The sequence below is a fragment of the Nicotiana tabacum genome, chromosome 10 (assembly GCF_000715075.1).
Source record: "Nicotiana tabacum cultivar K326 chromosome 10, ASM71507v2, whole genome shotgun sequence".
NCBI classification, from domain to species: Eukaryota; Viridiplantae; Streptophyta; class Magnoliopsida; order Solanales; family Solanaceae; genus Nicotiana; species Nicotiana tabacum.
This window is the reverse complement of record NC_134089.1, coordinates 126,197,515-126,212,884: the sequence shown is the minus strand read 5'-3', so window position 1 is coordinate 126,212,884 and position 15,370 is coordinate 126,197,515.

The following is a 15,370-nucleotide window of genomic DNA, read 5'->3' as shown; positions in this document are numbered from 1 at the left end:
GTGATCCGCAGGTGGAAACACTAAATTGTGGTTTCCATGTTGAATTAGTGGTTACAAACACTAATTTGTGCCTTTTTTACTTGGGTTCTTCTTGATAAAGAGAGCTTGAGTCTAGGAAAATTAGTCCAACAAGAAATAGGAGTGTATTCAAGAGATTGATAGCCCCAATTAAAGGGTTAAACCTAGAGATAGTAATACCCGACTTGAGTCTATATTGCTTGCACAATTGTGACACCCAATTGGTCTTGAGAAGGTCAATTAGGGCAAAGTTACTCAAGCTACCGAGAGGTATAGAGTGAGTAGTTTCGTGCATTGGCTATATCGCAATTCCCAACATAACAACTTTGCCTTAGGCTTTAGATCCCGTCAAGTATTCACCTAGGAGAAAGTCACTTCCCTAGTGCCTCTTTAACCATTTAGAAAACCTTACAAGCATTTATTCTTAGTTTAATTTATCATCTCATTAGTATAAAATTAGAAGTAACAAACAAACAATTATGATTGGAAGTGTAATTAAGAGCACTGCGCACTGCTAGTTTAGATAGGAATCAAAATCCCAAACAATCTAGCTCCCTGTGGATTCGATCCTGACCATCTCGGGTAAAAACTGCATCGACTGCTCTTGCCAATTTGTAGTGGTATAGGGTTATACCCGATCAGTCCACACCATGGAGGCGACCAATCATCATACTCCTACCAGGTATACTGGTATCTGAGCCCGAAGGTAGTACCGTGACGTTTTAGTTGTATTGGTTTGGTAATGCCCTGGAGATTCTTCCCAAGCCCTTTGCCTGGTTCATACCCAGACCATGCTAGTATGCTTTCTATCTTGTTACTCCACCATTTGTCTTTCTCAACGGTATTGACATATTCGATGTGATGATAAGTTTCCCCTCTAGCCTTCTTTAGTTCTCGATAACTGGCATGGTTTGACTGGTGTAAATGGTGTTACTCCCATCTCCATGAATGATCACCTCCTGATGGTTCCATTTGAACTTCACGACCTGGTGTAGTGTGGATGCCACAGCCCCAGCGGTATGTATCCAAGGTTGGCCCAACAGAAGATTGTATGAAGCTGATATGTCAAGCACTTGGAATTCAACGTCGAACCAAGTTGGTCCCATCTACAGAAAAAGATTAATTTCCCCAATCATGGCCCTTTAAGACCCATCAAAGGCCTTCATGTTCATGCTTCCTTCCCGTATTTCATGGAAACCTTTGCCCAATCTTTTTAGAGTATCCAACAGACAAATGTTGAGGCCTGAACCTCCATTGATTAGGACTCTGGCAATGAATTTATCTTCAAATTGTATCGTGATATGCAAGGCTCAACTATGATTTAATCCTTCAGGCGGTAATTCATCCTCATGGAAGGTGATCTTATGACTTTCCAGCACTTGCCCTACCATGTTGGCCATTTCTCCGTAGGTGATATTGTTGGGTACATAAGCTTCATTTAACACCTTCATCAAAGCATTCTTGTGCGCCTCTGACATTTGCAACAGTGATAGGATGGATATCTGAGCGGGGGTTTTGTTCATATGATCAATGACGGAGTATTCCCTTGCTTGTACTTTCCTTAAAAGATCATCCGGCCCTATATAGGCTGCTTGGTAGTGGCCTCCTTACTTGATCCTCCCAAGTGTTCAGGTGTATAGATCCTTCCAGTCCTGGTCATTCCTTGTGCAGCATCAGATTCTTCCATCTTTGCCTTTCCCTTTTACCTAGCTTCGGTAACGTAATCCCAAGGTATTGCTTTTGAATCGAAAGGAGGTGTGGTTGATACTATCACTGTGAAAGGTGTGGCCACTTCTACTTCAAATGGAATAGGTGTGGCTGCAAGTGCAGCTACCTCTACCTTAAATGGAATCGATGCGGCTACCTCAACCTCGACTGGCGACTGTGTCTGTACTACAATAGGAGTAAATGTGACCGCGGGTTTAAAGTCATCGCCTTCTCGAATAAGCATAATTTACCCCTCAGGATCCCATTCTTCATCTATATCTATCACATGTATTCCACAGCCCATATGATCTGAGAGAGGATTATTGCGGACGTTGGGTGTAGCTTCTTTTGCCTGTATGACCTTATTGTCAATCAGTGTCTGAATTTTATCTTTCAATGTTCGGCACTCGTCGATGGTATGCCCCTTCATACCGGAGTGATATGTACAAGTTTTGTTTGGGTTGACCCATTGAGATGGGTTCTACACTGCCACAGCGGGAATAGGAGTGACGTAACCAGCGGTCTTCAACCTTTCATATAGCTGGTTGGTCAATGGATACAACAATAGCGGTGTATTGTCTGGATGGTTTGTGATCAAAGCTAGGTCGGGGTCTTGGGTTATTTTGGCGAGTCGGAGGTGACTGAAAATGAGATGGTTGAGATTTATATGTATGATAGGCAGTGGCTAGTTGGGAATATCTGGGAGATGAGGTTTGGTATGTGGGCGGAGGTTTTTGGTAGATGGGTGGAGGTGTTTGGTATGTGGGTGGAGGTGTTTGGTATGTGGGTGGAGGTGTTTGATATGTGAGTGGAGATTTTGGGCCTTGAGCCACCATTACTGCCCCTATGTCTCTCTTCTTTGATATGTCTCCTAATTGCAATGCTTTGTTTGTGTATTGTAATGCCTTGAAATTTGTCACCATTCCGCTTTTGATACCTTCTTCAATCCTTTCTCCGAGTTTGATGATATCAGAGAACTTATAATTTTCAATAACCATCAACCTTTCATAGTATTGCGGATCCTGTGCTCTGATGAAGAACTTGTTCATTTGTTCTTCTTCTAATGCTGGTCTAACCTTGGCTGCTTCTGACCTCCACTGGGTAGCATACTCACGGAAGATCTCAGTTGGCTTATTCTTTAAATTCTGGATGTAGAAGACATCCGATGCATTCTCCGTGTTGAACCTGAACCGGTCCATAAACTTTGATGCCATACTCACCTAATTGGCCCATTTCTTGGGGTTCTAGCTTATGTACCAGGACAGGGCATCTCCAGTAAGACTTCTCATGAAGAGCTTCATTCGGATCCTTTCATCTTTTCCGACCCCCACGAGCTTGTCACAGTAAATTCTCAAATGAACCTTGGGATCACATATTCCGTCAAACATCTCGAACTTGGGAGGTTTGTAACCTTCCGGTAGTTCCACGTCCGGTTGTATGCATAAGTCCTCATAATTCAAACCTTTTATCCCTTTACCTCCTTCAACACCTTGAACTCGACTAGTTAATTTCTTGATTCTTCAGCCATGTTCTTAATGAGCAGGTCCTTCTCAGATGATTCTGGTGTATAGGAGATTGGTTGAGTAGAGTGAGGTACGGTTTCCACATATATAGGGTTGTTTTGGTGAGTGCCAGGAACTTGGGTGTAGTGGTGATCGTTGGTTGAGTTTTGAGGATCGGGAATGGGTTATGGTGTGTTCTGAGCAGTGTGATAGGTAGCGGTTGGTGGGTACTGGATAGGTTGATGATGGTGTTGTGGTGGAGTTGGTATCGGTAAGGGGTTGGGATTTTGAGGCAGAGTTGCGTATTGATGTGGTGCGGGAGGGTTTTGTGGATGTTGGTTTGGTGTGTTTTGGGGAGTCGCTGGGTTTTTGGTATTTTGTTGATTGACATCAGGGACGTTCAGGGTGAGGGATAGATTTGCTAAGTTGAGGACCTGCTCAAGTTCCCCTTGTAACTCCAGTATCTTTTGTTCCAATCGTAAAACCAAATCATTTGGTGCCGGAGTGCTCCAACCGTCTGAAGTTTTTGCATTCTCAGCATTTTCCTTTCGAATACCACTTAAGTCAACCATTTTAGCTTTCCCTTTTCTTCTCGTATTACTTGGAGGAGGAGGAGGTGGAGAACCTCTAGATCTGGTGTGATATGCCGATGATGTCAGTATGAGCGAACCAACCTTAGGGGATGGGAATAATAAAGAATAAAAAAAAGGTAAAGCAGTCAGTAAGGATTCTGAAATATTTGCAGTATTTAAGCACATATTGCGGGAATGTAAATTTGCGTCCTAATTTGGGAGTCTTGTTGTGCCCGAGGTAGGCCTAGCGACAAATAAATTTGGAGAAATTCAGTGCCAATAATTGCCTCATTTCATTAATGTAAAACATAAACGACCCAAAATGATACTAAATAAGATAAAGATACTAATGGCACTCAGCCTTATTATATTTGAAAGAAAAGCAAGTAAACCTAACCTACTTGGTCCCAAAAGGACCCTCTCCAGACCGAATGCTATTGTCGATCAGTTCTCCCAGCTCACGTAGGTTCAATAGTAAGAATGCCCTTGCCAAATGTCCTCCTTCATTTCCCTCAGTGTTCTGGCAATCGGTGACCCTTTTCTCATTTTTCCTTCCAGTTCCATCAGACTATACTCCAGATATTCCAGACTTTCGCTGGATTTAGCGGTTCTCTCTTTACACTCGTTGATCATTTCCATGTCGGCCTTATGCTGCTCCATATGCTCAGGTTCAGACTCATGAACTCTTTTGCGCAGCTTGTTATACTTCACCTCTACTTCGGCAAACTCGTCTATGACCCTGTTCCCTGGACCAACCCTTGGCTCGAAGATTCTTGCTATGTTATCATCCAACCATGAGGGGTAGAAGTATGAGTGACCCGCATGATGTCGGTCTGGCTCGATGATATCCTTTTCCACAATAATCTTCAATGTCCACATATGTTGTGCCTCGTTTTTATATGGGATGGCGTCACCCTGAAAATCAGTTATGAAGTGACTCATCTTAGCGACACGTGGTATGACCTGTCTCTTGCCTGCCTGTCTCATAACCTTGAGGGGAGCATAAGGGTATATGCCCCTTAGCCCAATCAACACCAAGTGTGGAACATCCTTGGATCTGATGATGAACTCATCGGTGGGGAACCACTCGAACAACCACTGAACCTGGTCCTCGGTCAAATTGTTGAAAAATTGTACCCATCCTACAACGTCCTCCGGTTGAGCAAACATGTCTGGGATATAGGTAATTCTTTTGGGATGATGGAAGGCTATGTGATTGTTCTACGGCCTTCATGGAAATTCCTGACGGTATTGACCCTTTTGGAGATGTTCTAGCAGCCAAACTTGCAGCAATAAATTGCAACCCTCGAAGAATCTGAACCCCTTCTAATAGCGTTCCAGGGCCCGGTATATGTGTGCAATGATCATAGGGACAATGGTGTATGTCTGTCCCTCGATCCCGTCCATTAGAGTTTCGGCCACCATGACCAGCCTGGTGTGGATTCTGTACCCTTGGATCGGGAATACCAGCATGCCCAAGAAACACACAATGAACACAAAGACCATACGATGAATCCATCCCAAGGAGGTGATTGAGAACTCATCATCAAAAATACGGTAATAGCGACTATGACTGTATCGTTCATAGAGGAAGTCGAAAGGTATGTAGGAGTCTTTCAGGCATTTCAAGTTGTCATTCTTCTTTAGTCCCATCATCTTCAGAAACCCCCTAATGGTGCGATTTTTAGGTGCTAATAAATCGGGGTTATCCCAAGGCAACCCAGCGAATCCCCCTATTTCTTCAAGAAGAGGAGTCATTTCTATGTCCCCAAAGCGGAACACGACCCTTTCCTTGTCCTAAAACATAGTGGCAGCCTCGATCAACATTTTTTTTGGCTGAAGATCCAACAGAGAAGGCAAATTTCTTAAGACTCGTTTCACATAATTTTGGTCACATGAAGGAAGATCCCTCCACCAATCTAGCAAAAGTGAGGGTATGCTACCGACCATACCGAATCTAGGGACTTCGTGCCTCATTTTTCTGAAAAACAAAATATGGTTAGGCCTTTTCCCCCTCCAGGTTCGTCTATTTGTACAGCAATAATTAGCATATTGACACTTATTTCTCCAAAATTAATGCACACAGTCATGGTTGCGACCGTTGGGATTATAGAAAACCCGATGGACTTTTGGGTGAGGCTTGTCTTAAAGGGTTATTATGTGGACAACATATTAACCGGCTAGGTTCGACCATGATACATGTACAATTAATCAGAGTAAGGTTGCTATAGAGGTCTAGACTGGGACCCTCAAACGGACAACTTGAGGGAGAAAGGCACGGAACCGTCGAACGCACTGCTGATCGACTAGTTTTACCGCAAATACGCCTTTTCGAATTTAAAGGGTGATATATAGGAAGAGCGCAAACACTCATCAAGCATTGCTATAGTATTGATTACGCACGAGTGGAATATGTGGTATTTAAATAATTGAAAGACAGTCACAAAAAGAAAACAAAGAGACAAGTCAGTTTCAGGAAATAAAGAAAATCATAAATAGGCAGTTAAATCCAAATAAGGGGATAGGGTGCACGGGATAAAGCATGCTTAAGACTAATTCACAAAAATATGTTTGTTATGGTAAGGGCCTAAAATATCCCCAGCAGAGTCGTCATGTTGTCGCGCCTCTTTTTTCCTCGCGGAGTCTGGATTTCGACATTCATTGGGGACAACTCGTTTCCTTTTGGGAATTGGGTATTTGAAGAGTTGCCACCTAACGGATTAAGGTGCGTTAGGGCACCTAAAGCAAGTAACTCATAAACCAGTTTGCATTACCAGAGATTAGGGTAAGGGCTCGAAATAACCTTGAGGGGAAGGTGTTAGGCACCCCTCGAGGTCCATAACGGTGGGTCCCGGCCGAACTCAATTATGTGAATTAGTCATTTAACAGGTAAATTGCAAATAAAGGAAGTTTAGGCAGTTTAAGTGCACATATAATAAAGGAAGTTTACGCAGTTTAAGCACATATATGTAAAGAAGTTTAGGCAGTTTAAGCACATATATGTAAATAAAAGAAGGGAAGGCCTAAGTTGGTTAGCCTATAGGATCAATCTGTACATTGCCCGGTAATCATCCTCAACTAGAGGGGCTACACGTGAAATTAGCGCACAGGTCATCATATCCTTTTACTACCCATTACCCCCCCCCTAGCGGTTATATAAGCAATTTTTAATTAACGACCTCTAAGCGTGCTTTTACCCATCCCTTCATTGTGGTCCTGGAGGAGTTTAGGACCTCTAGACATAGGAAGTTCTAGACACTCCTAAGGTGTTTAAAAGGATAAAATCTAAGCGACAATAAATAGCACATAGGACTTTCAAATAAGGAAGCAATTAAGGGGGCTCATATTTACCTCCACACATAAACAAATAAGTAGCGCGTCTTAAACACATATTTCAAATATTTTTAGAGAAGTCCTAGAACATGGTATCTAAATAAGCATCACAAACATAGAATATGCAGCATTGTTTTAAAGCGAGGTGATATAAACCTAATCAATTTGCCTACTGATTTTAAAGCCTGTTAAACCTAGACAGTTTTACAAATAAGCAGAATATAATTTCACAGTTTTGGACCATTAATTACCTAAGGCTTGCCTAGGCATAGGTCTGTACGCAATCATAATTCTGGGAACTCATCAAAATGACTTGAAGTTATTCAGTCCTATAGGCATGCTGATTTAGGTGATTAATATTACCAAAGGCGATTTCATGCTTATGCGTTGGGGCTGTTTTTAAACCTCTTCATAGACAGTTATTCAAACGGATGCAAATACAGCCTTAAAGCAGGATTTCTAAATGCATAGAAAGATGGTCATTTTATTAAGCGTGATTACAGCAGTAGCTTAATAACAGGATTTCTAGGTGATGACAATTTATGCAGATTCAGAAATGGAGTGATGAACTATAATATGTTTTCTAATATGCAGAGGCAGTAAACGTGAATATCCTAAGGCAGGATTTCTAATGCAAATAACACAAACCTATGACATGTTTCATAGCATATAGACCTAAAGCATGATTCCTATTGCAGATAAGCACAACATAATCCTAAAGCATGATTTCTATTGCAAATCATCATAATATAACCCTAAAGCAGGATTTTTACCCGATTTCCCCCACAAAAATCATATAGTAACTCTCCCCTTTTTACTAATTACCCCAATATCTATTTACAAAGAATATTATTATAGACCAGGATTGAATAAATTACATAAATAAATGAAACTATACTATAGGGAGCCTACATCAGGCTCAAAGTAAACCTAGGAATGCTAGTCCATCAATACAGTTTCAGAAGCCAAGAATCTCATTGCAAATAGTGTGTTTTGGTGTGTCAGAGCTCCCTAAGGTCCTTAGGGATCTCGGGCAGTGCTCATACCAGGACCTTTTCTCAAATGGGGATTGGTTATGTATAGTGTGGAAGGGTCAGCCCTGGTGTGCCAGAGTTCAGAGGAATCTCAGGGATCCCTAAGCAGTACACACACCAGAGGGGCAGAACTTAATAGTCTAAGAGTAGAGTGAGAGTGCTTGACATAGTTTTATAGACACAATTTTAGAAGTGAAAAGATTTTTTAGGAATAGAAACAATTTTAAAGAACTACTAAGAGTGGAAAAATAGTTTTGAAATCAATTAAGAAGAGCCAGTATTCAACATACAATCATGCAGACTCAGAAAGCCCAGAATTACAACCACTTAATAGACAGCTTTACACACAGGGATGAAGAGAGTTGAGGACATATAAAGTCACATTAGGGGGACATGAACAAGGTACAGGGGAGGCATATTGACAACAAATACATAGAACACTTAGGAGTCTTAGAGACTTAACAGGTTAGCCATGATAATAGGCATCTAAGACATAAGGTCCATGTAGCAAAATCATGTTGAAGACAAGGGGTGTATTGGACAGAACTGGACATACAATTAGGGCCAATCGAATGCATTTGGAGACTAAGTAACTAACATGATCACACTAGTTAAGAGTAAATAGGGACTAAGTAAACATGCTGGACAAGTATCAAATAACCAAGTGAAGTTTAGACATGCTGATTACACATTGAACAAGAGAAGACAGAATTTTAAACATGCTGAATAAAGCAATAAGCAGGGAAACAAATTGAATACATAGCCAATTAAACTAGTTCAGGAATGGAACACATGGAGTTTGAGTTTAAAAATTTAACTAGAGACATACCAGTTAAAGAAGAAAGTGCAGAATGTAAGCAGGTGTAGTTCCAATGTCAAGCCTTGGCTTTCAGCTGGCTAGACCAATAGTTATCGCAAGTAGTAGAGAAAGAAGAGAGAGTTTGAGTGTGAGTGTGTGTTCTGAACTTAGTGTTCGTGTCTTAAGAGGTAGAATAAGAATGTGTATATATAGCAGATTAAGAGTAGCACAAATAAGGTAAAGAATCAGAAATCAGTCAATTAAGGGCAATCATAGGGTCGCAGAATCAATTAACATAAGGAAGTATGGAATAGACTCATCCCCCCCCCCTAATTAGGGGTAATTGATTAACGGTAACAACAAGAGAGTTAATTAAGGCAAGAATCCCAATCATACCAAATAAAGGATCAGTAAAAATATGCGTACGAGTAGTTAAGGCAAGTGTGACCAATTAGAATTAAAAATAAGGAAACAAACAAGATCTATGCATACAAATTTAACAGGCAAAAATAATAATCAGTAAGAAACTTCAAAGAGTACTGGTTTTACCTAAAGATTCACCCAAATTTCATAAATTAAACTAAATAAGACATCACAAAAGTATAGAACTTAGCCGGAAAAGCAGGTTTGAACCTTAACAAGTAATAAATGTTTAAGTCCAAAAGATAGAGTAAGTTAATATGATTAGTAACACGGAAAGACCCAAAATCGAAGCAATGATTGGAAAAAATCAGTATATTACATAGAATCAATTAGGGTTTGAACACTCATGCAAAAATCAGTTGAGGTGAAAAAGATATAATTTACTGGACATTAATAACTTAGAAAAATCTTTGAAAAAAGTTTGGGACGAACCCTGGTTTGAGAAGAGTGATTAAAAAGCGAGATAATCAATTAAAGTAAGGGTTTTTTGGAGAAAAACATTTGATAATACCCAAATCATCTCAGATCTATGAAAATTTGAGAAGAGTCGACAACAATGAACTAGGGTTTTCAGAAAAATAGCAGAGATGAGAGAATAAGTCAAGAACCCATAGATTCGTAACAAAATTAATAGAAGTTCTTACTCACAGTCGAACAACGGTCTAAGACAGGCTAATAAACAAAGTTTCAAACCAGAACCATCTAGCTTTTTTGAGATCTTCTCGAGGATCCAAGAAATCAAAGAGTCATGGCATATAGGCCAAGACTGGTCGGAGAAGCCATGGAAGCTTCATAAGGAGAAGGTTTACGCCGGTAACGGCGTGCTAGAACTAGGGTTAGGTTGAGAGAGTTTTGAGAGAACAGGGAGATGATGACGGCGTGTGAGGGAGAGAATGAAAGGATTTGGGGGCCGTTTAGGTTTAATTTAGGAAAGAGGGTTGTGGACCATTGATCAAAATGATCAACAATCAGGATTGGACGGGGTATTGGGTCAGGCAGGTGTAGCTTTGGGCCTAAGGGAATTTGGGCTGATTTTAGAAGGGTTATTTGGGCTGGTTTGATGGGTTAAATCCGGAAAATATTGGGAATCAAATAGGGTTATTTGTTAAATACCCAAACAATTTATAAAAAATATTTTATAAAATAATTAACAGATTATAAAAATAATTTTCATGCATAGAAATATTTTAAAACAATTATTACATATTTAGAAAATACAATGAGCTATTTTATATTAAAATAATGTGATAATCATGGGCTATAATTGCAAAGCTATTGCAATTGTAACCAAAAAGTATAAATCTGGCCATTTGTGAAAAAATTTAAATTTAATATGACTATAAATGGCAATATTAAATCATGAAATGCTATAAAGTCATTTGTGATGCAATTTTCTAATTATTCATATAAATAAAATATTAGGATAAATTAATTTTAAAAATATAGGAATTATGGAAAAATATCAATTGATGCTAATGCATAGTTTTAAAGGTATATAAGCATTTAAAATATTATATGAAAAAATTGGGTATCAACATCCAATATATTAGTATGGTTAATATAGCATATTCCTTCTTGATCCACGATACTAGTCACCTATTTCTCAACTAGCATGTTTCAATCCCTGTCCTGTTTTATATGTTTACCTTAACAGGTTCCTGATTAATTCATGATTTTTATCTCTCAACTTTTGTTACCTTTTCTGTATGACTGTCTGATCAGTAACTTGATCCCATCATGTTGTTCTCTGTTTAATGTATGCCTATATGCTCACCTAGTAATAGCTAATGAACTAAGTCAATCCCAAGCAATGTGAAACCTTGTTTGAATTGATTGTGACTCTGTTCTGTCTGTTGTTTTACTACTGGAGTTCATGTCTGAACTCTATCTGCTAAAGGTGGTTCTGCTTGTAGTTCTTGTAATCTGGTAATTTGTTTCTATTCAATTCTAAAATCCAAACTATTTTTCTAAAACTATCTCTTAGTTCATATACTATTTTACAACTCCTACTCTTAGATATCTAGGATCCTGCCCCTCCAGTGTGAGCACTACCTAGGAGTTCATGAGACTCCTCCGAACTCTAACACACTGGGGATGGCCTTTCCAAACTTGTTTACAAAAACTGTTTTCTTTGAAAGGTTCTGGTGTGAGCATTACACGGGGTCCCTGAGGACCTTGGGAACTTTGATGCACCAGAAGCCCATCTGATGTATTATAGACTACTGTTATACTCCCGATTTGATTGAAGGTCTGGCTTCCAGGTTTACATTAGGCCTGCCAAGGCTCCCTATAGTATAGTGATTTTCATTATGTAATTCATTTATATTGGTTTGTAATAATAATTCTTGTAAAAACAGATATGGGGTATTAGTAAAAGCTGCGGAGGAATTTTATATATTTTGTTGGGTTCGGGTAGAAATCATGACTATAGGTTGTTGTGATGATTGCTTACTTATATGAATTAGAAACCATGCCTATAGGACTCTTATCTAATTCTTTAAAATCAAATTTTCATACTTTGAATCACTAGAAATCTTGCTTCTAAGTCGTTTCTCAATTCTGCATCAATTATGTTTTCAAAACCTTCATGTTTGCATTAGAAATCATGTTTCTAAGAATTTCCTTGTTGAACTCGCTTGGCAACTGATTAACACTATTACTCTCCTAGAAATCATGCCTATAGGAAACACATATAAAAATCAGTCTTGACACTTAGCCATCATGCATATAGGAAATAAATATAAAAACAACTTCAACACATAGATATCATGTCTATAGAAAAATGTATAAAATCAGTTTTCTGTGTCATGAAATAACGCTTGTGATCAGTTTCAGCACTTAGAAAGCATGCCTGTACGGTCTAAAAGATAAAATCTGCCTGTTAAGAATTAATCACTGGTTTATAAAATTATGGTTTGATTAACGTTTAGATACCATATCTATAGGATTTTGTCGGTTATCACTTAGGCAAGCATGTAGGACAATTAAATCCTGGGTTTAAAATTGTGATTTTCATGCTGCTTGAAACGTGCTCAGATTCAGTAAGTGATAAAAATCAATAGGCAAACTGGTTGGTAGGTACTCATTGCCTCGTCTAAATAAAACTGTTGTATATTCTGTTTGTACACATTTAGATATCCTGCCTATTCCCTAAAATTATAAAAACTGCTTGTTTGAATGGCGTGCACTTGTTTTGTCTATTTGTGGAGGTAAATATGAGCTCCCTTAATTGCTCTTTATGTGACAGTCCTACATGTTTTTGTTTGTCTCTTAGATTTTCTCCTTTAAGCACCATAAGTGAGTCTAGAACCACCTTAAATAGAAGTCCTAAACAACTCCAGGGCCACAGGTAATGGACGGGTAGTGCATGCATAGGATACATATTCGATGTTGTTAGAATGCTTAGGTAATAATTAAGGGGAGGGTAATCAGGTAGTAAAGGATATGATGACATGTGTGCTAATACTACGGGTAACACCTCTATTTGAGAAAGGTTACCAAGTATTCCACAGAAGTGATCCTATAGGCTAATAAACCTAGGACCCCCTTTATTCCCGTTTTAAAATAATCTCTATTTGTTTAAATTGCTTTATTTCCTTAAGGACTAATCCACTTAAATTGAGTTTGGCCGGGACCCACCGTTGTGGACCTCCAGGGGTGCCTGACACCTTTCCTCAAGGTAATTTCGAGCCCTTACCCAATCTCTGGTGATGTAAACCGGTTTATGAGTTATTTGTTTTAGGGGCCCTAACGCAACTTAATCCGTTAAGTGGCGACTCTTCAAATTCCATACCCCGTCCCAAAGGGAAATGAGTTGTCCCAAAATGTTGAAACCCGGAATCCGCGAGGAAAAAAGGGGCGTGATATGTCCGATGACCCAAAGTGTTGATTGTTGATGATAGTCCCCGAGTATTCGGGGGCGTTAGGGGTTTTGGCCCTTGAGCCATTAAATGTGAAAATAGCAAACTTCTTTGAGGCACAAAGTGTTTTGATAAAATAAGAATGCTTCTTTAAATAATTGATACATGCGTACATGTTTTGCCGCTGGGGGCTCGACTATTCTATATGGACACAGTTCATTTGACCGTCTGGCCCATTACAACATTCTCCTATCGAGGCTCTCCTTGGTGTGAATTGCTTTCTTCGAGAATTCGACCTCCGAGGGTGATGCCCCTAGTGTTCGAGGTTGATTAAAAAGAAGCCTTGAATACTTGTTGAATACTCCTTAGGTAGCATATAGGTGTTGCCTCGTTAAAAACCTTGCCGATAAAACCCACTTGGGAGAAAACCTGATCTAAGGAAAAAAGAGTGCAACGCATGCTTTAAAACCCAAGGTCTTCGAGCTGGAAGGTGCCTCGATGTTTCCAATCGAACATCTACAAGGAGTTAGTTTTAAATATAAATGGAAAAATGGGATTAGGTCATACCTCAGCAATAATAGCATTTGAGCAACGATACATTCCAATTGATCGGTAGTTGCTCGCCTTCCATTGTGCTACGTTTGTAGGATCCTTTCCCTAGGACTCCAAGGATACGATACGGTCCTTCCCAATTGGGGCCTAGTTTCCCTTCGTTTGGGTCTCGAGTGTTGAGAGTGACTTTTCTAAGGACTAAGTCCCCGACTCCGAAGTATCGAAGGTTCGTCCTTCTGTTGTAATACCTTTCGATCCTTTATTTTTGCACGGCCATTTGAATTAATGTGGCCTCATGTTTTTCATCTAGTAGCTCGAGAGAAGTGTTCATAGCTTCGTGATTTGAGTCCTCGGTGGCATGCTAAAACCTGACACTAGGTTCCCCGACCTCGACTAGGATCAATGCTTTGGATCCATCTACCACAGAAAACGGGGTCTCCCCCGTGCTTGACTTTGATGTCGTTCAATAATGCCCACAATACCTCAGGCAATAATTCTCTACATTTCCCCTTTGCATTATCTAAGCTTTTCTTTAAGTTTTGAATGATGGTTTTGTTTGTGGACTCGGCCTGACCATTTGCACTTGGGTGATAAGGTGCTGATAGAATCCTTTTGATTTTATGGTCCTCGAGGAATTTTGTAACTTTGCTGCCGATGAATTGTTTCGTATTGTCACATGCTATTTCAGCAGGTATCCTGAACCGACATATGATGTGGTCCTATATGAAGTCGATGACTTCTTTTTCTATTATCTTCTCGAAGGCCTGCGCTTCTACCCATTTTGAGAAATAGTCAGTCATAAACAAGATAAATTTAGCTTTACATGGCACCGTGGGTAGGGGGCCGACGATGTCCATCCCTCATTTCATGAATGGCCACGGGGATAGGACCGAATGGAGTTGTTCACCGGGTTGATGGATCATCGGAGAAAATCTTTGGCATTTATCACACCTTTGAACGAACTCCTTGGTATCGTTTTCCATGCTATCCCAATAATATCCCGCTCTGATCACCTTGCGAACCAAAGAATCAGCACCAGAATGGTTCCCACAAGTGCCCTCGTGGATTTCTCATAATAATCGATGTCCCCGGGTCCCAAGCATACTTCTAGTGGTCCATTGAAGGTTCTTCTATACAACGCTCCATTTTTATCATGAGAATCGAGTTGCTTTGGCTTTGAAGTGTTCTCGACTCCTTTGGATCCGTGGGAAGCTTCCCATGCTTCAAGTAGTCGATGTACTTATTCCTCCAATCCCATGTTAGACTTGTTGAATTAATCTCTGCATGGCCTTTTTTGACTACCGACCTCGATAGATGGACGACAGTCCCCGGGACGATATCATCTTCTTCAATCGATGACCCCAAGTTTGCAAGTGCATCGGCCTCGTTGTTCTGTTCTTGAGGTACATGATCCAGTGTCCATTTCTTGAAGCGGTGCAATGTCACTTGAAGTTTGTCTAAGTACCTCTACATTCGATCGTCTCGAACCTCGAAGCTCTCATTTGCTTGATTGACTACCAACAAGGAGTCACACTTTGCCTCGATGACCTTTGCTCCAAGGCCATTGGCT